Genomic DNA, 27,577 nt, shown 5'->3' on the forward strand with positions numbered 1-27,577 from the left:
TCCTGGTTCTCATGTCAGATCAGTGCACAGCATGATGGTTGCTTCGTTCCAGTGCTTTGAACTCGTCAGTGTTTATCCGGTTTCCTCAGGAACGTGTCTGAGGTGGAACGCTGGGAGAAACACAAGGAGACGGTCAGGTTTGGATTCAATCATTTTATTTTTGGCAGTCGTGAGCATCAAGGTCACCAGCAGGTTTACGCTCTCTCCTCTCAGGCACAGGATCCTCTTTTGCAGTCTGTTCTTCCCTCTCTCTCCCATGTTCCTGCGTTGCGTGCACACCCCTCCCCAAGGCCCCCACCCCCGCCAGCCATTCTGTGTGTGTGTGTGCCCTGTGGGAGCAGAGAGTTCAGAGAGGAGGCTGACACCCCGAGCTCCTCAATCTACACGTGCAAAAGGGATCAAACATCCCCCCCCCACTTTGAATCGGAGAATTGTGACTCGTACACGAGCGTGGAAACTCACACTTACACACGGATATGAACTTGTGTGTAAATGTGTCTGTTTGCAGATGCTTCCAAACATAACTGTCAATTTGCACGCTCACCACGGTGCCTGTGAGTGCGTGCAGACCTATAAATGTGAACATGGAAATGTGCACACGAGTGTGAAAATTCACGATTGTGCGTGTGCAAACACGTGTGGCTCAGCTTCAGACGGTGCAAAGTCAGACCAGCACGTCCCCCTGTGAGTCTGCGGAGCTGGGAGGTGACGGAACAGAGAGAGACACCCGCTCACTGACGGGATCCACAAACACACACATACATGTCGCCAGGGTGAACACGGCGAGGCGAAGGCGCGGAGAGAGGGCAAGACCCAGCACAGCCTGAGACACCAGACCATAACTCAATAGAACCGCTCGTAATCCAGCCCCATCGGGGCACGGAACAAACCGGAGACATCACCCCGGCCATGTGCAATATGAAAGCTGATAACTTCTCCCAGGGTCAGACAGACACCTCCAATTTGTTACTGCGTGCCCAGTCTCTCACTGAGGATGATCCTGGCAAGGAAGGAAAACAAGATCAGTCACGGTGGGGGGGGAGGGGGGGGGGGGTGAGAGTCAGTGTGTGTGGAACTGTACCCCAGTGAGAGTCAGTGTGTGTGTAACTGTACCCCAGTGAGAGTCAGTGTGTGTGGAACTGTACCCCAGTGAGAGTCAGTGTGTGTGGAACTGTATCCCAGTGAGAGTCAGTGTGTGTGGAACTGTATCCCACTGAGAGTCAGTGTGTGTGGAACTATATCCCAGTGAGAGTCAGTGTGTGTGGAACTGTATCCCAGTGAGAGTCAGTATGTGTGGAACTGTACCCCAGTGAGACTCAGTATGTGTGGAACTGTATCCCAGTGAGAGTCAGTGTGTGTGGAACTGTACCCCAGTGAGAGTCAGTGTGTGTGGAACTGTATCCCAGTGAGAGTCAGAGTCTGTGGAACTGTATCCCAGTGAGAGTCAGTGTGTGTGGAACTGTATCCGAGTGAGAGTCAGTGTGTGTGGAACTGTATCCCAGTGAGAGTCAGTGTGTGTCGAACTGTATCCCAGTGAGAGTCAGTGTGTGTCGAACTGTATCCCAGTGAGAGTCAGTGTGTGTGTAACCCGTACCCCAGTGAGAGTCAGTGTGTGTGGAACTGTATCCCAGTGAGAGACAGTGTGTGTGGAACTATATCCCAGTGAGAGTCAGTGTGTGTGGAACTGTACCCCAGTGAGAGTCAGTGTGTGTGGAACTGTACCCCAGTGAGTGTCAGTGTGTGTGGAACTGTATCCCAGTGAGAGTCAGTGTGTGTGGAACTGTATCCCAGTGAGAGTCAGTGTGTGTGGAACTGTACCCCAGTGAGAGTCAGTGTGTGTGGAACTGTACCCCAGTGAGAGTCAGTGTGTGTGGAACTGTACCCCAGTGAGAGTCAGTGTGTGTGGAACTGTATCTCAGTGAGAGTCAGTGTGTGTGGAACTGTACCCCAGCGAGAGTCAGTGTGTGTGGAACTGTATCTCAGTGAGAGTCAGTGTGTGTGGAACTGTATCCCAGTGAGAGTCAGTGTGTGTGGAACAGTACCCCAGTGAGAGTCAGTGTGTGTGGAACTGTATCTCAGTGAGAGTCAGTGTGTGTGGAACTGTACCCCAGTGAGAGTCAGTGTGTGTGGAACTGTATCCCAGTGAGGGTCAGTGTGTGTGTAACTGTATCCCAGTGAGAGTCAGTATGTGTGGAACTGTACCCCAGTGAGACTCAGTATGTGTGGAACTGTATCCCAGTGTGAGTCAGTGTGTGTGTAACCCGTACCCCAGTGAGAGTCAGTGTGTGTGGAACTATATCCCAGTGAGAGTCAGTGTGTGTGGAACTGTACCCCAGTGAGTGTCAGTGTGTGTGGAACTGTATCCCAGTGAGAGTCAGTGTGTGTGGAACTGTATCCCAGTGAGAGTCAGTGTGTGTGGAACTGTACCCCAGTGAGAGTCAGTGTGTGTGGAACTGTACCCCAGTGAGTGTCAGCGTGTGTGGAACTGTATCCCAGTGAGAGTCAGTGTGTGTGGAACTGTATCCCAGTGAGAGTCAGTGTGTGTGGAACTGTACCCCAGTGAGAGTCAGTGTGTGTGGAACTGTACCCCAGTGAGAGTCAGTGTGTGTGGAACTGTACCCTAGTGAGAGTCAGTGTGTGTGGAACTGTATCTCAGTGAGAGTCAGTGTGTGTGGAACTGTACCCCAGCGAGAGTCAGTGTGTGTGGAACTGTATCTCAGTGAGAGTCAGTGTGTGTGGAACTGTATCCCAGTGAGAGTCAGTGTGTGTGGAACAGTACCCCAGTGAGAGTCAGTGTGTGTGGAACTGTATCTCAGTGAGAGTCAGTGTGTGTGGAACTGTACCCCAGTGAGAGTCAGTGTGTGTGGAACTGTATCCCAGTGAGGGTCAGTGTGTGTGTAACCCGTACCCCAGTGAGAGTCAGTGTGTGTGGAACTGTATCCCAGTGAGAGTCAGTGTGTGTGTAACTGTATCCCAGTGAGAGTCAGTGTGTGGAACTGTATCCCAGTGAGAGTCAGTGTGTGTGGAACAGTATCCCAGTGAGAGTCAGTGTGTGTGGAACTGTATCCCAGTGAGAATCAGTGTGTGTGGAACTGTCTCCCAGTGAAAGTCAGTGTGTGTGGAACTGTACCCCAGTGAGAGTCAGTGTGTGTGGAACTGTATCCCAGTGAGAGTCAGTGTGTGTGGAACTGTACCCCAGTGAGAGTCAGTGTGTGTGGAACTGTATCCCAGTGAGAGTCACTGTGTGTGTAACTGTATCCCAGTGAGAGTCAGTGTGTGTGGAACTGTACCCCAGTGAGAGTCAGTGTGTGTGGAACTGTCTCCCAGTGAGAGTCAGTGTGTGTGGAACTGTACCCCAGTGAGAGTCAGTGTGTGTGGAACTATACCCCAGTGAGAGTCAGTGTGTGTGTAACTGTATCCCAGTGAGAGTCAGTGTGTGGGTAACTGTCCCCAGTGAGAGTCAGTGTGTGTGGAACTGTACCCCAGTGAGAGTCAGTGTGTGTGGAACTGTAACCCAGTGAGAGTCAGTGTGTGTGGAACTGTATCCCAGTGAGAGTCAGTGTGCGTGGAACTGTATCCCAGTGAGAGTCAGTGTGTGTGTAACTGTATCCCAGTGAGAGTCAGTGTGTGTGTAACTGTATCCCAGTGAGAGTCAGTGTGTGTGGAACTGTATCCCAGTGAGAGTCAGTGTGTGTGGAACTGTATCCCAGTGAGAGTCAGTGTGTGTGGAACTGTATCCCAGTGAGAGCAAGTGTGTGTGGGGAACTGTATCCCACTGAGAGTCAGTGTGTGTGGAACTGTATCCCAGTGTGAGTCAGTGTGTGTGTAACCCGTACCCCAGTGAGAGTCAGTGTGTGTGGAACTGTATCCCAGTGTGAGTCAGTGTGTGTGTAACCCGTACCCCAGTGAGAGTCAGTGTGTGTGGAACTGTATCCCGGTGAGAGTCAGTGTGTGTGGAACTGTACCCCAGTGAGAGTCAGTGTGTGTGGAACTGTATCCCAGTGAGAGTCAGTGTGTGTGGAACTGTACCCCAGTAAGAGTCAGTGTGTGTGGAACTGTATCCCAGTGAGAGTCAGTGTGTGTGGAACTGTATCCCAGTGAGAGTCAGTGTGTGTGGAACTGTATCCCAGTGAGAGTCAGTGTGTGTGGAACTGTACCCCAGTGAGAGTCAGTGTGTGTGGAACTGTATCCCAGTGAGAGTCAGTGTGTGTGGAACTGTACCCCAGTGAGAGTCAGTGTGTGTGGAACTGTACCCCAGTGAGAGTCAGTGAGTGTGTGGAACTGTACCCCAGTGAGAGTCAGTGTGTGTGGAACTGTACCCCAGTGAGAGTCAGTGTGTGTGGAACTGTATCCCAGTGAGAGTCAGTGTGTGTGGAACTGTAGCCCAGTGAGAGTCAGTGTGTGTGGAACTGTACCCCAGTGAGAGTCCGTGTGTGTGGAACTGTACCCCAGTGAGAGTCAGTGTGTGTGTAACTGTACCCCAGTGAGAGTCCGTGTGTGTGGAACTGTACCCCAGTGAGAGTCAGTGTGTGTGGAACTATACCCAAGTGAGAGTCAGTGTGTGTGGAACTGTATCCCAGTGAGAGTCAGTGAGTGTGGAACTGTACCCCAGTGAGAGTCAGTGTGTGTGGAACTGTACCCCAGTGAGAGTCAGTGTCTGTGGAAATGTACCCCAGTGAGAGTCAGTGTGTGTGGAACTGTCTCCCAGTGAGAGTCAGTGTGGGTGGAACTGTACTCCAGTGAGAGTCAGTGTGTGTGGAACTGTACCCCAGTGAGAGTCAGTGTGTGTGGAACTGTACCCCAGTGAGAGTCAGTGTGTGTGGAACTGTATCCCAGTGAGAGTCAGCGTGTGTGGAACTGTATCCCAGTCAGAGTCAGCGTGTGTGGAACTGTACCCCAGTGAGAGTCAGTGTGTGTCGAACTGTACCCCAGTGAGAGTCAGTGTGTGTGGAACTGTATCACAGCGAGAGTCAGTGTGTGTGGAACTGTACCCCAGTGAGAGTCAGTGTGTGTGGAACTGTACCCCAGTGAGAGTCAGTGTGTGTGGAACTGTACCCCAGTGAGAGTCAGTGTGTGTGGAACTGTATCCCAGTGAGAGTCAGTGTGTGTGGAACTGTACCCCAGTGAGAGTCACTGTGTGTGGAACTGTACCCCAGTGAGAGTCAGTGTGTGTGTGGAACTGTACCCCAGTGAGAGTCAGTGTGTGTGGAACTGTATCCCAGTGAGAGTCAGTGTGTGTGGAACTGTATCCCAGTGAGAGTCAGTGTGTGTGGAACTGTAGCCCAGTGAGAGTCAGTGTGTGTGGAACTGTACCCCAGTGAGAGTCCGTGTGTGTGGAACTGTACCCCAGTGAGAGTCAGTGTGTGTGTAACTGTACCCCAGTGAGAGTCCGTGTGTGTGGAACTGGACCCCAGTGAGAGTCAGTGTGTGTGGAACTGTACCCAAGTGAGAGTCAGTGTGTGTGGAACTGTATCCCAGTGAGAGTCAGTGAGTGTGGAACTGTACCCCAGTGAGAGTCAGTGTGTGTGGAACTGTACCCCAGTGAGAGTCAGTGTCTGTGGAAATGTACCCCAGTGAGAGTCAGTGTGTGTGGAACTGTCTCCCAGTGAGAGTCAGTGTGGGTGGAACTGTACTCCAGTGAGAGTCAGTGTGTGTGGAACTGTACCCCAGTGAGAGTCAGTGTGTGTGGAACTGTACCCCAGTGAGAGTCAGTGTCTGTGGAAATGTACCCCAGTGAGAGTCAGTGTGTGTGGAACTGTACCCCAGTGAGAGTCAGTGTGTGTTGAACTGTACCCCAGTGAGAGTCAGTGTGTGTGGAACTGTACCCCAGTGAGAGTCAGTGTGTGTGGAACTGTACCCCAGTGAGAGTCAGTGTCTGTGGAAATGTACCCCAGTGAGAGTCAGTGTGTGTGGAACTGTGTCCCAGTGAGAGTCAGTGTGGGTGGAACTGTAGCCCAGTGAGAGTCAGTGTGTGTGGAACTGTACCCCAGTGAGGGTCAGTGTGTGTGGAACTGTATCCCAGTGAGAGTCAGTGTGTGTGGAACTGTACCCCAGTGAGAGTCAGTGTGTGTGGAACTGTATCCCACTGAGAGTCAGTGTGTGTGGAACTATATCCCAGTGAGAGTCAGTGTGTGTGGAACTGTATCCCAGTGAGAGTCAGTATGTGTGGAACTGTACCCCAGTGAGACTCAGTATGTGTGGAACTGTATCCCAGTGTGAGTCAGTGTGTGTGTAACCCGTACCCCAGTGAGAGTCAGTGTGTGTGGAACTGTATCCCAGTGAGAGACAGTGTGTGTGGAACTATATCACAGTGAGAGTCAGTGTGTGTGGAACTGTACCCCAGTGAGAGTCAGTGTGTGTGGAACTGTACCCCAGTGAGTGTCAGTGTGTGTGGAACTGTATCCCAGTGAGAGTCAGTGTGTGTGGAACTGTATCCCAGTGAGAGTCAGTGTGTGTGGAACTGTACACCAGTGAGAGTCAGTGTGTGTGGAACTGTACCCCAGTGAGAGTCAGTGTGTGTGGAACTGTACCCCAGTGAGAGTCAGTGTGTGTGGAACTGTATCTCAGTGAGAGTCAGTGTGTGTGGAACTGTACCCCAGCGAGAGTCAGTGTGTGTGGAACTGTATCTCAGTGAGAGTCAGTGTGTGTGGAACTGTATCCCAGTGAGAGTCAGTGTGTGTGGAACAGTACCCCAGTGAGAGTCAGTGTGTGTGGAACTGTATCTCAGTGAGAGTCAGTGTGTGTGGAACTGTACCCCAGTGAGAGTCAGTGTGTGTGGAACTGTATCCCAGTGAGGGTCAGTGTGTGTGTAACTGTATCCCAGTGAGAGTCAGTATGTGTGGAACTGTACCCCAGTGAGACTCAGTATGTGTGGAACTGTATCCCAGTGTGAGTCAGTGTGTGTGTAACCCGTACCCCAGTGAGAGTCAGTGTGTGTGGAACTATATCCCAGTGAGAGTCAGTGTGTGTGGAACTGTACCCCAGTGAGAGTCAGTGTGTGTGGAACTGTACCCCAGTGAGTGTCAGTGTGTGTGGAACTGTATCCCAGTGAGAGTCAGTGTGTGTGGAACTGTATCCCAGTGAGAGTCAGTGTGTGTGGAACTGTACCCCAGTGAGAGTCAGTGTGTGTGGAACTGTACCCCAGTGAGTGTCAGTGTGTGTGGAACTGTATCCCAGTGAGAGTCAGTGTGTGTGGAACTGTATCCCAGTGAGAGTCAGTGTGTGTGGAACTGTACCCCAGTGAGAGTCAGTGTGTGTGGAACTGTACCCCAGTGAGAGTCAGTGTGTGTGGAACTGTACCCCAGTGAGAGTCAGTGTGTGTGGAACTGTATCTCAGTGAGAGTCAGTGTGTGTGGAACTGTACCCCAGCGAGAGTCAGTGTGTGTGGAACTGTATCTCAGTGAGAGTCAGTGTGTGTGGAACTGTATCCCAGTGAGAGTCAGTGTGTGTGGAACAGTACCCCAGTGAGAGTCAGTGTGTGTGGAACTGTATCTCAGTGAGAGTCAGTGTGTGTGGAACTGTACCCCAGTGAGAGTCAGTGTGTGTGGAACTGTATCCCAGTGAGGGTCAGTGTGTGTGTAACCCGTACCCCAGTGAGAGTCAGTGTGTGTGGAACTGTATCCCAGTGAGAGTCAGTGTGTGTGTAACTGTATCCCAGTGAGAGTCAGTGTGTGGAACTGTATCCCAGTGAGAGTCAGTGTGTGTGGAACAGTATCCCAGTGAGAGTCAGTGTGTGTGGAACTGTATCCCAGTGAGAATCAGTGTGTGTGGAACTGTCTCCCAGTGAAAGTCAGTGTGTGTGGAACTGTACCCCAGTGAGAGTCAGTGTGTGTGGAACTGTATCCCAGTGAGAGTCAGTGTGTGTGGAACTGTACCCCAGTGAGAGTCAGTGTGTGTGGAACTGTATCCCAGTGTGAGTCAGTGTGTGTGTAACCCGTACCCCAGTGAGAGTCAGTGTGTGTGGAACTGTATCCCGGTGAGAGTCAGTGTGTGTGGAACTGTACCCCAGTGAGAGTCAGTGTGTGTGGAACTGTATCCCAGTGAGAGTCAGTGTGTGTGGAACTGTACCCCAGTAAGAGTCAGTGTGTGTGGAACTGTATCCCAGTGAGAGTCAGTGTGTGTGGAACTGTATCCCAGTGAGAGTCAGTGTGTGTGGAACTGTATCCCAGTGAGAGTCAGTGTGTGTGGAACTGTACCCCAGTGAGAGTCAGTGTGTGTGGAACTGTATCCCAGTGAGAGTCAGTGTGTGTGGAACTGTACCCCAGTGAGAGTCAGTGTGTGTGGAACTGTACCCCAGTGAGAGTCAGTGAGTGTGTGGAACTGTACCCCAGTGAGAGTCAGTGTGTGTGGAACTGTACCCCAGTGAGAGTCAGTGTGTGTGGAACTGTATCCCAGTGAGAGTCAGTGTGTGTGGAACTGTAGCCCAGTGAGAGTCAGTGTGTGTGGAACTGTACCCCAGTGAGAGTCCGTGTGTGTGGAACTGTACCCCAGTGAGAGTCAGTGTGTGTGTAACTGTACCCCAGTGAGAGTCCGTGTGTGTGGAACTGTACCCCAGTGAGAGTCAGTGTGTGTGGAACTATACCCAAGTGAGAGTCAGTGTGTGTGGAACTGTATCCCAGTGAGAGTCAGTGAGTGTGGAACTGTACCCCAGTGAGAGTCAGTGTGTGTGGAACTGTACCCCAGTGAGAGTCAGTGTCTGTGGAAATGTACCCCAGTGAGAGTCAGTGTGTGTGGAACTGTCTCCCAGTGAGAGTCAGTGTGGGTGGAACTGTACTCCAGTGAGAGTCAGTGTGTGTGGAACTGTACCCCAGTGAGAGTCAGTGTGTGTGGAACTGTACCCCAGTGAGAGTCAGTGTGTGTGGAACTGTATCCCAGTGAGAGTCAGCGTGTGTGGAACTGTATCCCAGTCAGAGTCAGCGTGTGTGGAACTGTACCCCAGTGAGAGTCAGTGTGTGTCGAACTGTACCCCAGTGAGAGTCAGTGTGTGTGGAACTGTATCACAGCGAGAGTCAGTGTGTGTGGAACTGTACCCCAGTGAGAGTCAGTGTGTGTGGAACTGTACCCCAGTGAGAGTCAGTGTGTGTGGAACTGTACCCCAGTGAGAGTCAGTGTGTGTGGAACTGTATCCCAGTGAGAGTCAGTGTGTGTGGAACTGTACCCCAGTGAGAGTCACTGTGTGTGGAACTGTACCCCAGTGAGAGTCAGTGTGTGTGTGGAACTGTACCCCAGTGAGAGTCAGTGTGTGTGGAACTGTATCCCAGTGAGAGTCAGTGTGTGTGGAACTGTATCCCAGTGAGAGTCAGTGTGTGTGGAACTGTAGCCCAGTGAGAGTCAGTGTGTGTGGAACTGTACCCCAGTGAGAGTCCGTGTGTGTGGAACTGTACCCCAGTGAGAGTCAGTGTGTGTGTAACTGTACCCCAGTGAGAGTCCGTGTGTGTGGAACTGGACCCCAGTGAGAGTCAGTGTGTGTGGAACTGTACCCAAGTGAGAGTCAGTGTGTGTGGAACTGTATCCCAGTGAGAGTCAGTGAGTGTGGAACTGTACCCCAGTGAGAGTCAGTGTGTGTGGAACTGTACCCCAGTGAGAGTCAGTGTCTGTGGAAATGTACCCCAGTGAGAGTCAGTGTGTGTGGAACTGTCTCCCAGTGAGAGTCAGTGTGGGTGGAACTGTACTCCAGTGAGAGTCAGTGTGTGTGGAACTGTACCCCAGTGAGAGTCAGTGTGTGTGGAACTGTACCCCAGTGAGAGTCAGTGTCTGTGGAAATGTACCCCAGTGAGAGTCAGTGTGTGTGGAACTGTACCCCAGTGAGAGTCAGTGTGTGTGGAACTGTACCCCAGTGAGAGTCAGTGTGTGTGGAACTGTACCCCAGTGAGAGTCAGTGTGTGTGGAACTGTACCCCAGTGAGAGTCAGTGTCTGTGGAAATGTACCCCAGTGAGAGTCAGTGTGTGTGGAACTGTGTCCCAGTGAGAGTCAGTGTGGGTGGAACTGTAGCCCAGTGAGAGTCAGTGTGTGTGGAACTGTACCCCAGTGAGGGTCAGTGTGTGTGGAACTGTATCCCAGTGAGAGTCAGTGTGTGTGGAACTGTACCCCAGTGAGAGTCAGTGTGTGTGGAACTGTATCCCAGTGAGAGTCAGCGTGTGTGGAACTGTACCCCAGGGAGAGTCAGTGTGTGTGGAACTGTATCCCAGTGAGAGTCAGTGTGTGTGGAACTGTAACCCAGAGAGAGTCAGTGTGTGTGGAACAGTATCCCAGTGAGTGTCAGTGTGTGTGGAACTGTATCCCAGTGAGAGTCTGTGTGTGTGAAACTGTATCCCAGTGAGAGTCAGTGTGTGTGGAACTGTATCCCAGTGAGAGTCAGTGTGTGTGGAACTGTATCCCAGTGAGAGTCAGTGTGTGTGGAACTGTACCCCAGTGAGAGTCAGTGTGTGTGGAACTGTATCCCAGTGTGAGTCAGTGTGTGTGGAACTGTATCCCAGTGAGAGTCAGTGTGTGTGGAACTGTACCCCAGTGAGAGTCAGTGTGTGTGGAACTGTATCCCAGTGAGAGTCAGTGTGTGTGGAACTGTATCCCAGTGAGAGTCAGTGTGTGTGGAACTGTATCCCAGTGAGAGTCAGTGTGTGTGGAACTGTACCCCAGTGAGAGTCAGTGTGTGTGGAACTGTACCCCAGTGAGAGTCAGTGTGTGTGGAACTGTACCCCAGTGAGAGTCAGTGTGTGTGGAACTGTATCCCAGTGAGAGTCAGTGTGTGTGGAACTGTACCCCAGTGAGAGTCAGTGTGTGTGGAACTGTATCCCAGTGAGAATCAGTGTGTGTGGAACTGTACCCCAGTGAGAGTCAGTGTGTGTGGAACTGTACCCCAGTGAGAGTCAGTGTGTGTGGAACTGTACCCCAGTGAGGGTCAGTGTGTGTGGAACTGTATCCCAGTGAGAGTCAGTGTGTGTGGAACTGTACCCCAGTGAGAGTCAGTGTGTGTGGAACTGTATCCCAGTGAGAGTCAGCGTGTGTGGAACTGTATCCCAGTGAGAGTCAGCGTGTGTGGAACTGTACCCCAGTGAGAGTCAGTGTGTGTGGAACTGTACCCCAGTGAGAGTCAGTGTGTGTGGAACTGTATCACAGCGAGAGTCAGTGTGTGTGGAACTGTACCCCAGTGAGAGTCAGTGTGTGTGGAACTGTACCCCAGTGAGAGTCAGTGTGTGTGGAACTGTACCCCAGTGAGAGTCAGAGTGTGTGGAACTGTATCCCAGTGAGAGTCAGTGTGTGTGGAAGTGTACCTCAGTGAGAGTCAGTGTGTGTGGAACTGTACCCCAGGGAGAGTCAGTGTGTGTGGAACTGTATCCCAGTGAGAGTCAGTGTGTGTGGAACTGTAACCCAGAGAGAGTCAGTGTGTGTGGAACTGTACCCCAGTGAGAGTCAGAGTGTGTGGAACTGTATCCCAGTGAGAGTCAGTGTGTGTGGAAGTGTACCTCAGTGAGAGTCAGTGTGTGTGGAACTGTACCCCAGTGAGAGTCAGTGTGTGTGGAACTGTATCCCAGTGAGAGTCAGTGTGTGTGGAACTGTATCACAGCGAGAGTCAATGTGTGTGGAACTGTACCCCAGTGAGAGTCAGTGTGTGTGGAACTGTACCCCAGTGAGAGTCAGTGTGTGTGGAACTGTACCCCAGTGAGAGTCAGTGTGTGTGGAACTGTATCCCAGTGAGAGTCAGTGTGTGTGGAACTGTACCCCAGTGAGAGTCAGTGTGTGTGGAACTGTACCCCAGTGAGAGTCAGTGTGTGTGTGGAACTGTACCCCAGTGAGAGTCAGTGTGTGTGGAACTGTATCCCAGTGAGAGTCAGTGTGTGTGGAACTGTATCCCAGTGAGAGTCAGTGTGTGTGGAACTGTAGCCCAGTGAGAGTCAGTGTGTGTGGAACTGTACCCCAGTGAGAGTCCGTGTGTGTGGAACTGTACCCCAGTGAGAGTCAGTGTGTGTGTAACTGTACCCCAGTGAGTGTCCGTGTGTGTGGAACTGGACCCCAGTGAGAGTCAGTGTGTGTGGAACTGTACCCAAGTGAGAGTCAGTGTGTGTGGAACTGTATCCCAGTGAGAGTCAGTGAGTGTGGAACTGTACCCCAGTGAGAGTCAGTGTGTGTGGAACTGTACCCCAGTGAGAGTCAGTGTCTGTGGAAATGTACCGCAGTGAGAGTCAGTGTGTGTGGAACTGTCTCCCAGTGAGAGTCAGTGTGGGTGGAACTGTACTCCAGTGAGAGTCAGTGTGTGTGGAACTGTACCCCAGTGAGAGTCAGTGTGTGTGGAACTGTACCCCAGTGAGAGTCAGTGTCTGTGGAAATGTACCCCAGTGAGAGTCAGTGTGTGTGGAACTGTACCCCAGTGAGAGTCAGTGTGTGTGGAACTGTACCCCAGTGAGAGTCAGTGTGTGTGGAACTGTACCCCAGTGAGAGTCAGTGTGTGTGGAACTGTACCCCAGTGAGAGTCAGTGTCTGTGGAAATGTACCCCAGTGAGAGTCAGTGTGTGTGGAACTGTGTCCCAGTGAGAGTCAGTGTGGGTGGAACTGTAGCCCAGTGAGAGTCAGTGTGTGTGGAACTGTACCCCAGTGAGGGTCAGTGTGTGTGGAACTGTATCCCAGTGAGAGTCAGTGTGTGTGGAACTGTACCCCAGTGAGAGTCAGTGTGTGTGGAACTGTATCCCAGTGAGAGTCAGCGTGTGTGGAACTGTATCCCAGTGAGAGTCAGCGTGTGTGGAACTGTACCCCAGTGAGAGTCAGTGTGTGTGGAACTGTACCCCAGTGAGAGTCAGTGTGTGTGGAACTGTATCACAGCGAGAGTCAGTGTGTGTGGAACTGTACCCCAGTGAGAGTCAGTGTGTGTGGAACTGTACCCCAGTGAGAGTCAGTGTGTGTGGAACTGTACCCCAGTGAGAGTCAGAGTGTGTGGAACTGTATCCCAGTGAGAGTCAGTGTGTGTGGAAGTGTACCTCAGTGAGAGACAGTGTGTGTGGAACTGTACCCCAGGGAGAGTCAGTGTGTGTGGAACTGTATCCCAGTGAGAGTCAATGTGTGTGGAACTGTAACCCAGAGAGAGTCAGTGTGTGTGGAACAGTATCCCAGTGAGTGTCAGTGTGTGTGGAACTGTATCCCAGTGAGAGTCTGTGTGTGTGAAACTGTATCCCAGTGAGAGTCAGTGTGTGTGGAACTGTATCCCAGTGAGAGTCAGTGTGTGTGGAACTGTATCCCAGTGAGAGTCAGTGTGTGTGGAACTGTACCCCAGTGAGAGTCAGTGTGTGTGGAACTGTATCCCAGTGTGAGTCAGTGTGTGTGGAACTGTATCCCAGTGAGAGTCAGTGTGTGTGGAACTGTACCCCAGTGAGAGTCAGTGTGTGTGGAACTGTATCCCAGTGAGAGTCAGTGTGTGTGGAACTGTACCCCAGTGAGAGTCAGTGTGTGTGGAACTGTACCCCAGTGAGAGTCAGTGTGTGTGGAACTGTACCCCAGTGAGGGTCAGTGTGTGTGGAACTGTATCCCAGTGAGAGTCAGTGTGTGTGGAACTGTACCCCAGTGAGAGTCAGTGTGTGTGGAACTGTATCCCAGTGAGAGTCAGCGTGTGTGGAACTGTATCCCAGTGAGAGTCAGCGTGTGTGGAACTGTACCCCAGTGAGAGTCAGTGTGTTTGGAACTGTACCCCAGTGAGAGTCAGTGTGTGTGGAACTGTATCACAGCGAGAGTCAGTGTGTGTGGAACTGTACCCCAGTGAGAGTCAGTGTGTGTGGAACTGTACCCCAGTGAGAGTCAGTGTGTGTGGAACTGTACCCCAGTGAGAGTCAGAGTGTGTGGAACTGTATCCCAGTGAGTGTCAGTGTGTGTGGAAGTGTACCTCAGTGAGAGTCAGTGTGTGTGGAACTGTACCCCAGGGAGAGTCAGTGTGTGTGGAACTGTATCCCAGTGAGAGTCAGTGTGTGTGGAACTGTAACCCAGAGAGAGTCAGTGTGTGTGGAACTGTACCCCAGTGAGAGTCAGAGTGTGTGGAACTGTATCCCAGTGAGAGTCAGTGTGTGTGGAAGTGTACCTCAGTGAGAGTCAGTGTGTGTGGAACTGTACCCCAGGGAGAGTCAGTGTATGTGGAACTGTATCCCAGTGAGAGTCAGTGTGTGTGTAACTGTACCCCAGTGAGAGTCAGTGTGTGTGGAACAGTATCCCAGTGAGTGTCAGTGTGTGTGGAACTGTATCCCAGTGAGAGTCTGTGTGTGTGAAACTGTATCCCAGTGAGAGTCAGTGTGTGTGGAACTGTATCCCAGTGAGAGTCAGTGTGTGTGGAACTGTATCCCAGTGAGAGTCAGTGTGTGTGGAACTGTACCCCAGTGAGAGTCAGTGTGTGTGGAACTGTATCCCAGTGTGAGTCAGTGTGTGTGGAACTGTATCCCAGTGAGAGTCAGTGTGTGTGGAACTGTACCCCAGTGAGAGTCAGTGTGTGTGGAACTGTATCCCAGTGAGAGTCAGTGTGTGTGGAACTGTATCCCAGTGAGAGTCAGTGTGTGTGGAACTGTATCCCAGTGAGAGTCAGTGTGTGTGGAACTGTACCCCAGTGAGAGTCAGTGTGTGTGGAACTGTACCCCAGTGAGAGTCAGTGTGTGTGGAACTGTACCCCAGTGAGAGTCAGTGTGTGTGGAACTGTATCCCAGTGAGAGTCAGTGTGTGTGGAACTGTACCCCTGTGAGAGTCAGCGTGTGTGGAACTGTACCCCAGTGAGAGTCAGTGTGTGTGGAACTGTACCCCAGTGAGAGTCAGAGTGTGTGGAACTGTATCCCAGTGAGAGTCAGTGTGTGTGGAAGTGTACCTCAGTGAGAGACTGTGTGTGTGGAACTGTACCCCAGGGAGAGTCAGTGTGTGTGGAACTGTATCCCAGTGAGAGTCAGTGTGTGTGGAACTGTACCCCAGTGAGAGTCAGTGTCTGTGGAAATGTACCCCAGTGAGAGTCAGTGTGTGTGGAACTGTGTCCCAGTGAGAGTCAGTGTGGGTGGAACTGTAGCCCAGTGAGAGTCAGTGTGTGTGGAACTGTACCCCAGTGAGGGTCAGTGTGTGTGGAACTGTATCCCAGTGAGAGTCAGTGTGTGTGGAACTGTACCCCAGTGAGAGTCAGTGTGTGTGGAACTGTATCCCAGTGAGAGTCAGCGTGTGTGGAACTGTATCCCAGTGAGAGTCAGCGTGTGTGGAACTGTACCCCAGTGAGAGTCAGTGTGTGTGGAACTGTACCCCAGTGAGAGTCAGTGTGTGTGGAACTGTATCACAGCGAGAGTCAGTGTGTGTGGAACTGTACCCCAGTGAGAGTCAGTGTGTGTGGAACTGTACCCCAGTGAGAGTCAGTGTGTGTGGAACTGTACCCCAGTGAGAGTCAGAGTGTGTGGAACTGTATCCCAGTGAGAGTCAGTGTGTGTGGAAGTGTACCTCAGTGAGAGACAGTGTGTGTGGAACTGTACCCCAGGGAGAGTCAGTGTGTGTGGAACTGTATCCCAGTGAGAGTCAATGTGTGTGGAACTGTAACCCAGAGAGAGTCAGTGTGTGTGGAACAGTATCCCAGTGAGTGTCAGTGTGTGTGGAACTGTATCCCAGTGAGAGTCTGTGTGTGTGAAACTGTATCCCAGTGAGAGTCAGTGTGTGTGGAACTGTATCCCAGTGAGAGTCAGTGTGTGTGGAACTGTATCCCAGTGAGAGTCAGTGTGTGTGGAACTGTACCCCAGTGAGAGTCAGTGTGTGTGGAACTGTATCCCAGTGTGAGTCAGTGTGTGTGGAACTGTATCCCAGTGAGAGTCAGTGTGTGTGGAACTGTACCCCAGTGAGAGTCAGTGTGTGTGGAACTGTACCCCAGTGAGAGTCAGTGTGTGTGGAACTGTACCCCAGTGAGGGTCAGTGTGTGTGGAACTGTATCCCAGTGAGAGTCAGTGTGTGTGGAACTGTACCCCAGTGAGAGTCAGTGTGTGTGGAACTGTATCCCAGTGAGAGTCAGCGTGTGTGGAACTGTATCCCAGTGAGAGTCAGCGTGTGTGGAACTGTACCCCAGTGAGAGTCAGTGTGTTTGGAACTGTACCCCAGTGAGAGTCAGTGTGTGTGGAACTGTATCACAGCGAGAGTCAGTGTGTGTGGAACTGTACCCCAGTGAGAGTCAGTGTGTGTGGAACTGTACCCCAGTGAGAGTCAGTGTGTGTGGAACTGTACCCCAGTGAGAGTCAGAGTGTGTGGAACTGTATCCCAGTGAGAGTCAGTGTGTGTGGAAGTGTACCTCAGTGAGAGTCAGTGTGTGTGGAACTGTACCCCAGGGAGAGTCAGTGTGTGTGGAACTGTATCCCAGTGAGAGTCAGTGTGTGTGGAACTGTAACCCAGAGAGAGTCAGTGTGTGTGGAACTGTACCCCAGTGAGAGTCAGTGTGTGTGGAAGTGTACCTCAGTGAGAGACAGTGTGTGTGGAACTGTACCCCAGGGAGAGTCAGTGTGTGTGGAACTGTATCCCAGTGAGAGTCAGTGTGTGTGGAACTGTACCCCAGGGAGAGTCAGTGTATGTGGAACTGTATCCCAGTGAGAGTCAGTGTGTGTGTAACTGTACCCCAGTGAGAGTCAGTGTGTGTGGAACAGTATCCCAGTGAGTGTCAGTGTGTGTGGAACTGTATCCCAGTGAGAGTCTGTGTGTGTGAAACTGTATCCCAGTGAGAGTCAGTGTGTGTGGAACTGTATCCCAGTGAGAGTCAGTGTGTGTGGAACTGTATCCCAGTGAGAGTCAGTGTGTGTGGAACTGTACCCCAGTGAGAGTCAGTGTGTGTGGAACTGTATCCCAGTGTGAGTCAGTGTGTGTGGAACTGTATCCCAGTGAGAGTCAGTGTGTGTGGAACTGTACCCCAGTGAGAGTCAGTGTGTGTGGAACTGTATCCCAGTGAGAGTCAGTGTGTGTGGAACTGTATCCCAGTGAGAGTCAGTGTGTGTGGAACTGTATCCCAGTGAGAGTCAGTGTGTGTGGAACTGTACCCCAGTGAGAGTCAGTGTGTGTGGAACTGTACCCCAGTGAGAGTCAGTGTGTGTGGAACTGTATCCCAGTGAGAGTCAGTGTGTGTGGAACTGTACCCCAGTGAGAGTCAATGTGTGTGGAACTGTAACCCAGAGAGAGTCAGTGTGTGTGGAACAGTATCCCAGTGAGTGTCAGTGTGTGTGGAACTGTATCCCAGTGAGAGTCTGTGTGTGTGAAACTGTATCCCAGTGAGAGTCAGTGTGTGTGGAACTGTATCCCAGTGAGAGTCAGTGTGTGTGGAACTGTATCCCAGTGAGAGTCAGTGTGTGTGGAACTGTACCCCAGTGAGAGTCAGTGTGTGTGGAACTGTATCCCAGTGTGAGTCAGTGTGTGTGGAACTGTATCCCAGTGAGAGTCAGTGTGTGTGGAACTGTACCCCAGTGAGAGTCAGTGTGTGTGGAACTGTACCCCAGTGAGAGTCAGTGTGTGTGGAACTGTACCCCAGTGAGGGTCAGTGTGTGTGGAACTGTATCCCAGTGAGAGTCAGTGTGTGTGGAACTGTACCCCAGTGAGAGTCAGTGTGTGTGGAACTGTATCCCAGTGAGAGTCAGCGTGTGTGGAACTGTATCCCAGTGAGAGTCAGCGTGTGTGGAACTGTACCCCAGTGAGAGTCAGTGTGTTTGGAACTGTACCCCAGTGAGAGTCAGTGTGTGTGGAACTGTATCACAGCGAGAGTCAGTGTGTGTGGAACTGTACCCCAGTGAGAGTCAGTGTGTGTGGAACTGTACCCCAGTGAGAGTCAGTGTGTGTGGAACTGTACCCCAGTGAGAGTCAGAGTGTGTGGAACTGTATCCCAGTGAGAGTCAGTGTGTGTGGAAGTGTACCTCAGTGAGAGTCAGTGTGTGTGGAACTGTACCCCAGGGAGAGTCAGTGTGTGTGGAACTGTATCCCAGTGAGAGTCAGTGTGTGTGGAACTGTAACCCAGAGAGAGTCAGTGTGTGTGGAACTGTACCCCAGTGAGAGTCAGTGTGTGTGGAAGTGTACCTCAGTGAGAGACAGTGTGTGTGGAACTGTACCCCAGGGAGAGTCAGTGTGTGTGGAACTGTATCCCAGTGAGAGTCAGTGTGTGTGGAACTGTACCCCAGGGAGAGTCAGTGTATGTGGAACTGTATCCCAGTGAGAGTCAGTGTGTGTGTAACTGTACCCCAGTGAGAGTCAGTGTGTGTGGAACAGTATCCCAGTGAGTGTCAGTGTGTGTGGAACTGTATCCCAGTGAGAGTCTGTGTGTGTGAAACTGTATCCCAGTGAGAGTCAGTGTGTGTGGAACTGTATCCCAGTGAGAGTCAGTGTGTGTGGAACTGTATCCCAGTGAGAGTCAGTGTGTGTGGAACTGTACCCCAGTGAGAGTCAGTGTGTGTGGAACTGTATCCCAGTGTGAGTCAGTGTGTGTGGAACTGTATCCCAGTGAGAGTCAGTGTGTGTGGAACTGTACCCCAGTGAGAGTCAGTGTGTGTGGAACTGTATCCCAGTGAGAGTCAGTGTGTGTGGAACTGTATCCCAGTGAGAGTCAGTGTGTGTGGAACTGTATCCCAGTGAGAGTCAGTGTGTGTGGAACTGTACCCCAGTGAGAGTCAGTGTGTGTGGAACTGTACCCCAGTGAGAGTCAGTGTGTGTGGAACTGTACCCCAGTGAGAGTCAGTGTGTGTGGAACTGTATCCCAGTGAGAGTCAGTGTGTGTGGAACTGTACCCCTGTGAGAGTCAGCGTGTGTGGAACTGTACCCCAGTGAGAGTCAGTGTGTGTGGAACTGTACCCCAGTGAGAGTCAGAGTGTGTGGAACTGTATCCCAGTGAGAGTCAGTGTGTGTGGAAGTGTACCTCAGTGAGAGACTGTGTGTGTGGAACTGTACCCCAGGGAGAGTCAGTGTGTGTGGAACTGTATCCCAGTGAGAGTCAGTGTGTGTGGAACTGTACCCCAGTGAGAGTCAGTGTCTGTGGAAATGTACCCCAGTGAGAGTCAGTGTGTGTGGAACTGTGTCCCAGTGAGAGTCAGTGTGGGTGGAACTGTAGCCCAGTGAGAGTCAGTGTGTGTGGAACTGTACCCCAGTGAGGGTCAGTGTGTGTGGAACTGTATCCCAGTGAGAGTCAGTGTGTGTGGAACTGTACCCCAGTGAGAGTCAGTGTGTGTGGAACTGTATCCCAGTGAGAGTCAGCGTGTGTGGAACTGTATCCCAGTGAGAGTCAGCGTGTGTGGAACTGTACCCCAGTGAGAGTCAGTGTGTGTGGAACTGTACCCCAGTGAGAGTCAGTGTGTGTGGAACTGTATCACAGCGAGAGTCAGTGTGTGTGGAACTGTACCCCAGTGAGAGTCAGTGTGTGTGGAACTGTACCCCAGTGAGAGTCAGTGTGTGTGGAACTGTACCCCAGTGAGAGTCAGAGTGTGTGGAACTGTATCCCAGTGAGGGTCAGTGTGTGTGGAAGTGTACCTCAGTGAGAGACAGTGTGTGTGGAACTGTACCCCAGGGAGAGTCAGTGTGTGTGGAACTGTATCCCAGTGAGAGTCAATGTGTGTGGAACTGTAACCCAGAGAGAGTCAGTGTGTGTGGAACAGTATCCCAGTGAGTGTCAGTGTGTGTGGAACTGTATCCCAGTGAGAGTCTGTGTGTGTGAAACTGTATCCCAGTGAGAGTCAGTGTGTGTGGAACTGTATCCCAGTGAGAGTCAGTGTGTGTGGAACTGTATCCCAGTGAGAGTCAGTGTGTGTGGAACTGTACCCCAGTGAGAGTCAGTGTGTGTGGAACTGTATCCCAGTGTGAGTCAGTGTGTGTGGAACTGTATCCCAGTGAGAGTCAGTGTGTGTGGAACTGTACCCCAGTGAGAGTCAGTGTGTGTGGAACTGTACCCCAGTGAGAGTCAGTGTGTGTGGAACTGTACCCCAGTGAGGGTCAGTGTGTGTGGAACTGTATCCCAGTGAGAGTCAGTGTGTGTGGAACTGTACCCCAGTGAGAGTCAGTGTGTGTGGAACTGTATCCCAGTGAGAGTCAGCGTGTGTGGAACTGTATCCCAGTGAGAGTCAGCGTGTGTGGAACTGTACCCCAGTGAGAGTCAGTGTGTTTGGAACTGTACCCCAGTGAGAGTCAGTGTGTGTGGAACTGTATCACAGCGAGAGTCAGTGTGTGTGGAACTGTACCCCAGTGAGAGTCAGTGTGTGTGGAACTGTACCCCAGTGAGAGTCAGTGTGTGTGGAACTGTACCCCAGTGAGAGTCAGAGTGTGTGGAACTGTATCCCAGTGAGAGTCAGTGTGTGTGGAAGTGTACCTCAGTGAGAGTCAGTGTGTGTGGAACTGTACCCCAGGGAGAGTCAGTGTGTGTGGAACTGTATCCCAGTGAGAGTCAGTGTGTGTGGAACTGTAACCCAGAGAGAGTCAGTGTGTGTGGAACTGTACCCCAGTGAGAGTCAGTGTGTGTGGAAGTGTACCTCAGTGAGAGACAGTGTGTGTGGAACTGTACCCCAGGGAGAGTCAGTGTGTGTGGAACTGTATCCCAGTGAGAGTCAGTGTGTGTGGAACTGTACCCCAGTGAGAGTCAGTGTGTGTGGAACTGTATCCCAGTGTGAGTCAGTGTGTGTGGAACTGTACCCCAGTGAGGGTCAGTGTGTGTGGAACTGTATCCCAGTGAGAGTCAGTGTGTGTGGAACTGTACCCCAGTGAGAGTCAGTGTGTGTGGAACTGTATCCCAGTGAGAGTCAGCGTGTGTGGAACTGTATCCCAGTGAGAGTCAGCGTGTGTGGAACTGTACCCCAGTGAGAGTCAGTGTGTTTGGAACTGTACCCCAGTGAGAGTCAGTGTGTGTGGAACTGTATCACAGCGAGAGTCAGTGTGTGTGGAACTGTACCCCAGTGAGAGTCAGTGTGTGTGGAACTGTACCCCAGTGAGAGTCAGTGTGTGTGGAACTGTACCCCAGTGAGAGTCAGAGTGTGTGGAACTGTATCCCAGTGAGAGTCAGTGTGTGTGGAAGTGTACCTCAGTGAGAGTCAGTGTGTGTGGAACTGTACCCCAGGGAGAGTCAGTGTGTGTGGAACTGTATCCCAGTGAGAGTCAGTGTGTGTGGAACTGTAACCCAGAGAGAGTCAGTGTGTGTGGAACTGTACCCCAGTGAGAGTCAGAGTGTGTGGAACTGTATCCCAGTGAGAGTCAGTGTGTGTGGAAGTGTACCTCAGTGAGAGTCAGTGTGTGTGGAACTGTACCCCAGGGAGAGTCAGTGTATGTGGAACTGTATCCCAGTGAGAGTCAGTGTGTGTGTAACTGTACCCCAGTGAGAGTCAGTGTGTGTGGAACAGTATCCCAGTGAGTGTCAGTGTGTGTGGAACTGTATCCCAGTGAGAGTCTGTGTGTGTGAACTGTATCCCAGTGAGAGTCAGTGTGTGTGGAACTGTATCCCAGTGAGAGTCAGTGTGTGTGGAACTGTATCCCAGTGAGAGTCAGTGTGTGTGGAACTGTACCCCAGTGAGAGTCAGTGTGTGTGGAACTGTATCCCAGTGTGAGTCAGTGTGTGTGGAACTGTATCCCAGTGAGAGTCAGTGTGTGTGGAACTGTACCCCAGTGAGAGTCAGTGTGTGTGGAACTGTATCCCAGTGAGAGTCAGTGTGTGTGGAACTGTATCCCAGTGAGAGTCAGTGTGTGTGGAACTGTATCCCAGTGAGAGTCAGTGTGTGTGGAACTGTACCCCAGTGAGAGTCAGTGTGTGTGGAACTGTACCCCAGTGAGAGTCAGTGTGTGTGGAACTGTACCCCAGTGAGAGTCAGTGTGTGTGGAACTGTATCCCAGTGAGAGTCAGTGTGTGTGGAACTGTACCCCTGTGAGAGTCAGCGTGTGTGGAACTGTACCCCAGTGAGAGTCAGTGTGTGTGGAACTGTACCCCAGTGAGAGTCAGAGTGTGTGGAACTGTATCCCAGTGAGAGTCAGTGTGTGTGGAAGTGTACCTCAGTGAGAGACAGTGTGTGTGGAACTGTACCCCAGGGAGAGTCAGTGTGTGTGGAACTGTATCCCAGTGAGAGTCAGTGTGTGTGGAACTGTACCCCAGTGAGAGTCAGTGTCTGTGGAAATGTACCCCAGTGAGAGTCAGTGTGTGTGGAACTGTGTCCCAGTGAGAGTCAGTGTGGGTGGAACTGTAGCCCAGTGAGAGTCAGTGTGTGTGGAACTGTACCCCAGTGAGGGTCAGTGTGTGTGGAACTGTATCCCAGTGAGAGTCAGTGTGTGTGGAACTGTACCCCAGTGAGAGTCAGTGTGTGTGGAACTGTATCCCAGTGAGAGTCAGCGTGTGTGGAACTGTATCCCAGTGAGAGTCAGCGTGTGTGGAACTGTACCCCAGTGAGAGTCAGTGTGTGTGGAACTGTACCCCAGTGAGAGTCAGTGTGTGTGGAACTGTATCACAGCGAGAGTCAGTGTGTGTGGAACTGTACCCCAGTGAGAGTCAGTGTGTGTGGAACTGTACCCCAGTGAGAGTCAGTGTGTGTGGAACTGTACCCCAGTGAGAGTCAGAGTGTGTGGAACTGTATCCCAGTGAGAGTCAGTGTGTGTGGAAGTGTACCTCAGTGAGAGACAGTGTGTGTGGAACTGTACCCCAGGGAGAGTCAGTGTGTGTGGAACTGTATCCCAGTGAGAGTCAATGTGTGTGGAACTGTAACCCAGAGAGAGTCAGTGTGTGTGGAACAGTATCCCAGTGAGTGTCAGTGTGTGTGGAACTGTATCCCAGTGAGAGTCTGTGTGTGTGAAACTGTATCCCAGTGAGAGTCAGTGTGTGTGGAACTGTATCCCAGTGAGAGTCAGTGTGTGTGGAACTGTATCCCAGTGAGAGTCAGTGTGTGTGGAACTGTACCCCAGTGAGAGTCAGTGTGTGTGGAACTGTATCCCAGTGTGAGTCAGTGTGTGTGGAACTGTATCCCAGTGAGAGTCAGTGTGTGTGGAACTGTACCCCAGTGAGAGTCAGTGTGTGTGGAACTGTATCCCAGTGAGAGTCAGTGTGTGTGGAACTGTATCCCAGTGAGAGTCAGTGTGTGTGGAACTGTATCCCAGTGAGAGTCAGTGTGTGTGGAACTGTACCCCAGTGAGAGTCAGTGTGAGTGGAACTGTACCCCAGTGAGAGTCAGTGTGTGTGGAACTGTACCCCAGTGAGAGTCAGTGTGTGTGGAACTGTATCCCAGTGAGAGTCAGTGTGTGTGGAACTGTACCCCAGTGAGAGTCAGTGTGTGTGGAACTGTATCCCAGTGAGAGTCAGTGTGTGTGGAACTGTACCCCAGTGAGAGTCAGTGTGTGTGGAACTGTACCCCAGTGAGAGTCAGTGTGTGTGGAACTGTACCCCAGTGAGGGTCAGTGTGTGTGGAACTGTATCCCAGTGAGAGTCAGTGTGTGTGGAACTGTACCCCAGTGAGAGTCAGTGTGTGTGGAACTGTATCCCAGTGAGAGTCAGCGTGTGTGGAACTGTATCCCAGTGAGAGTCAGCGTGTGTGGAACTGTACCCCAGTGAGAGTCAGTGTGTTTGGAACTGTACCCCAGTGAGAGTCAGTGTGTGTGGAACTGTATCACAGCGAGAGTCAGTGTGTGTGGAACTGTACCCCAGTGAGAGTCAGTGTGTGTGGAACTGTACCCCAGTGAGAGTCAGTGTGTGTGGAACTGTACCCCAGTGAGAGTCAGAGTGTGTGGAACTGTATCCCAGTGAGAGTCAGTGTGTGTGGAAGTGTACCTCAGTGAGAGTCAGTGTGTGTGGAACTGTACCCCAGGGAGAGTCAGTGTGTGTGGAACTGTATCCCAGTGAGAGTCAGTGTGTGTGGAACTGTAACCCAGAGAGAGTCAGTGTGTGTGGAACTGTACCCCAGTGAGAGTCAGAGTGTGTGGAACTGTATCCCAGTGAGAGTCAGTGTGTGTGGAAGTGTACCTCAGTGAGAGTCAGTGTGTGTGGAACTGTACCCCAGGGAGAGTCAGTGTAAGTGGAACTGTATCCCAGTGAGAGTCAGTGTGTGTGTAACTGTACCCCAGTGAGAGTCAGTGTGTGTGGAACAGTATCCCAGTGAGTGTCAGTGTGTGTGGAACTGTATCCCAGTGAGAGTCTGTGTGTGTGAAACTGTATCCCAGTGAGAGTCAGTGTGTGTGGAGCTGTATCCCAGTGAGAGTCAGTGTGTGTGGAACTGTATCCCAGTGAGAGTCAGTGTGTGTGGAACTGTACCCCAGTGAGAGTCAGTGTGTGTGGAACTGTATCCCAGTGTGAGTCAGTGTGTGTGGAACTGTATCCCAGTGAGAGTCAGTGTGTGTGGAACTGTACCCCAGTGAGAGTCAGTGTGTGTGGAACTGTATCCCAGTGAGAGTCAGTGTGTGTGGAACTGTATCCCAGTGAGAGTCAGTGTGTGTGGAACTGTATCCCAGTGAGAGTCAGTGTGTGTGGAACTGTACCCCAGTGAGAGTCAGTGTGTGTGGAACTGTACCCCAGTGAGAGTCAGTGTGTGTGGAACTGTACCCCAGTGAGAGTCAGTGTGTGTGGAACTGTATCCCAGTGAGAGTCAGTGTGTGTGGAACTGTACCCCTGTGAGAGTCAGTGTGTGTGGAACTGTATCCCAGTGAGAGTCAGTGTGTGTGGAACTGTACCCCAGTGAGAGTCAGTGTGTGTGGAACTGTACCCCAGTGAGAGTCAGTGTGTGTGGAACTGTACCCCAGTGAGAGTCAGTGTATGTGGAACTGTACCCCAGTGAGAGTCAGTGTGTGTGGAACTGTAGCCCAGTGAGAGTCAGTGTGTGTGGAACTGTATCCCAGTGAGGCTCAGTGTGTGTGGAACTGTACCCCACTGAGAGTCAGTGTGTGTGGAACTGTACCCCAGTGAGGGTCAGTGTGTGTGGAACTGTACCCCAGTGAGAGTCAGTGTGTGCAGAACTGTATCCCAGTGAGAGTCAGTGTGTGTGGAACTGTACCCCAGTGAGAGTCAGTGTGTGTGGAACTATCCCAGTGAGAGTCAGTGTGTGTGGAACTGTATCCCAGTGAGAGTCAGTGTGTGTGGAACTGTACCCCAGTGAGAGTCAGTGTGTGTGGAACTGTATCCCAGTGAGAGTCAGTGTGTGTGGAACTGTATCCCAGTGAGAGTCAGCATGTGTGGAACTGTATCCCAGTGAGAGTCAGTGTGTGTGGAACTGTACCCCAGTGAGAGTCCGTGTGTGTGGAACTGTACCCCAGTGAGAGTCAGTGTGTGTGGAACTGTACCCAAGTGAGAGTCAGTGTGTGTGGAACTGTATCCCAGTGAGAGTCAGTGTGTGTGGAACTGTACCCCAGTGAGAGTCAGTGTGTGTGGAACTGTACCCCAGTGAGAGTCAGTGTCTGTGGAAATGTACCCCAGTGAGAGTCAGTGTGTGTGGAACTGTCTCCCAGTGAGAGTCAGTGTGGGTGGAAATGTACCCCAGTGAGAGTCAGCGTGTGTGGAACTGTATCCCAGTGAGAGTCAGCGTGTGTGGAACTGTATCCCAGTGAGAGTCAGTGTGTGTGGAACTGTACCCCAGTGAGAGTCAGTGTGTGTGGAACTGTATCCCAGCGAGAGTCAGTGTGTGTGGAACTGTACCCCAGTGAGAGTCAGTGTGTGTGGAACTGTACCCCAGTGAGAGTCAGTGTGTGTGGAACTGTACCCCTGTGAGAGTCAGAGTGTGTGGAACTGTATCCCAGTGAGAGTCAGTGTGTGTGGAAGTGTACCCCAGTGAGAGTCAGTGTGTGTGGAACTGTACCCCAGTGAGAGTCAGTGTGTGTGGAGCTGTATCCCAGTGAGAGTCAGTGTGTGTGGAACTGTAACCCAGAGAGAGTCAGTGTGTGTGGAACAGTATCCCAGTGAGTGTCAGTGTGTGTGGAACTGTATCCCAGTGAGAGTCTGTGTGTGTGAAACTGTATCCCAGTGAGAGTCAGTGTGTGTGGAACTGTATCCCAGTGAGAGCCAGTGTGTGTGGAACTGTATCCCAGTGAGAGTCAGTGTGTGTGGAACTGTACCCCAGTGAGAGTCAGTGTGTGTGGAACTGTATTCCAGTGTGAGTCAGTGTGTGTGGAACTGTATCCCAGTGAGAGTCAGTGTGTGTGGAACTGTACCCCAGTGAGAGTCAGTGTGTGTGGAACTGTATCCCAGTGAGAGTCAGTGTGTGTGGAACTGTATCCCAGTGAGAGTCAGTGTGTGTGGAACTGTATCCCAATGAGAGTCAGTGTGTGTGGAACTGTACCCCAGTGAGAGTCAGTGTGTGTGGAACTGTACCCCAGTGAGAGTCAGTGTGTGTGGAACTGTACCCCAGTGAGAGTCAGTGTGTGTGGAACTGTATCCCAGTGTGAGTCAGTGTGTGTGGAACTGTATCCCAGTGAGAGTCAGTGTGTGTGGAACTGTACCCCAGTGAGAGTCAGTGTGTGTGGAACTGTATCCCAGTGAGAGTCAGTGTGTGTGGAACTGTATACCAGTGAGAGTCAGTGTGTGTGGAACTGTATCCCAGTGAGAGTCAGTGTGTGTGGAACTGTACCCCAGTGAAAGTCAGTGTGTGTGGAACTGTACCCCAGTGAGAGTCAGTGTGTGTGGAACTGTATCCCAGTGAGAGTCAGTGTGTGTGGAACTGTACCCCAGTGAGAGTCAGTGTGTGTGGAACTGTACCCCAGTGAGTGTGAGTGTGTGTGGAACTGTACCCCAGTGAGAGTCAGTGTGTGTGGAACTGTACCCCAGTGAGAGTCAGTGTGTGTGGAACTGTAGCCCAGTGAGAGTCAGTGTGTGTGGAACTGTATCCCAGTGAGGCTCAGTGTGTGTGGAACTGTACCCCAGTGAGAGTCAGTGTGTGTGGAACTGTACCCCAGTGAGGGTCAGTGTGTGTGGAACTGTACCCCAGTGAGAGTCAGTGTGTGCAGAACTGTATCCCAGTGAGAGTCAGTGTGTGTGGAACTGTACCCCAGTGAGAGTCAGTGTGTGTGGAACTATCCCACTGAGAGTCAGTGTGTGTGGAACTGTATCCCAGTGAGAGTCAGTGTGTGTGGAACTGTACCCCAGTGAGAGTCAGTGTGTGTGGAACTGTATCCCAGTGAGAGTCAGTGTGTGTGGAACTGTATCCCAGTGAGAGTCAGTGTGTGTGGAACTGTATCCCAGTGAGAGTCAGCATGTGTGGAACTGTATCCCAGTGAGAGTCAGTGTGTGTGGAACTGTACCCCAGTGAGAGTCAGTGTGTGTGGAACTGTACCCCAGTGAGAGTCAGTGTGTGTGGAACTGTATCCCAGTGAGAGTCAGCGTGTATGGAACTGTACCCCAGTGAGAGTCAGTGTGTGTGGAACTGTACCCCAGTGAGAGTCAGTGTGTGTGGAACTGTATCCCAGCGAGAGTCAGTGTGTGTGGAACTGTACCCCAGTGAGAGTCAGTGTGTGTGGAACTGTACCCCATTGAGAGTCAGTGTGTGTGGAACAGTACCCCAGTGAGAGTCAGAGTGTGTGGAACTGTATCCCAGTGAGAGTCAGTGTGTGTGGTAGTGTTCCCAGTGAGAGTCAGTGTGTGTGGAACTGTACCCCAGTGAGAGACAGTGTGTGTGGAACTGTATCCCAGTGAGAGTCAGTGTGTGT

The 27,577-nt window shown here is 51.7% G+C and overlaps 1 long non-coding RNA gene across 1 annotated transcript in view; it reads right to left on the reverse strand.

Annotated features, from left to right (window-relative positions):
• Positions 1 to 306: 306 nt before the first annotated feature.
• Positions 307 to 27,577, reverse strand: part of LOC140411792 (uncharacterized) — a 115,686-nt gene continuing 88,415 nt past the window's right edge. The window contains exon 3 of the long non-coding RNA XR_011941005.1: positions 307 to 1,000. This is a non-coding gene — a long non-coding RNA (uncharacterized lncRNA). The remainder of the gene's footprint in view (positions 1,001 to 27,577) is intronic.

This window comes from Scyliorhinus torazame, chromosome 4, assembly GCF_047496885.1.
Source record: "Scyliorhinus torazame isolate Kashiwa2021f chromosome 4, sScyTor2.1, whole genome shotgun sequence".
In the NCBI taxonomy this organism is placed as follows: domain Eukaryota; kingdom Metazoa; phylum Chordata; class Chondrichthyes; order Carcharhiniformes; family Scyliorhinidae; genus Scyliorhinus; species Scyliorhinus torazame.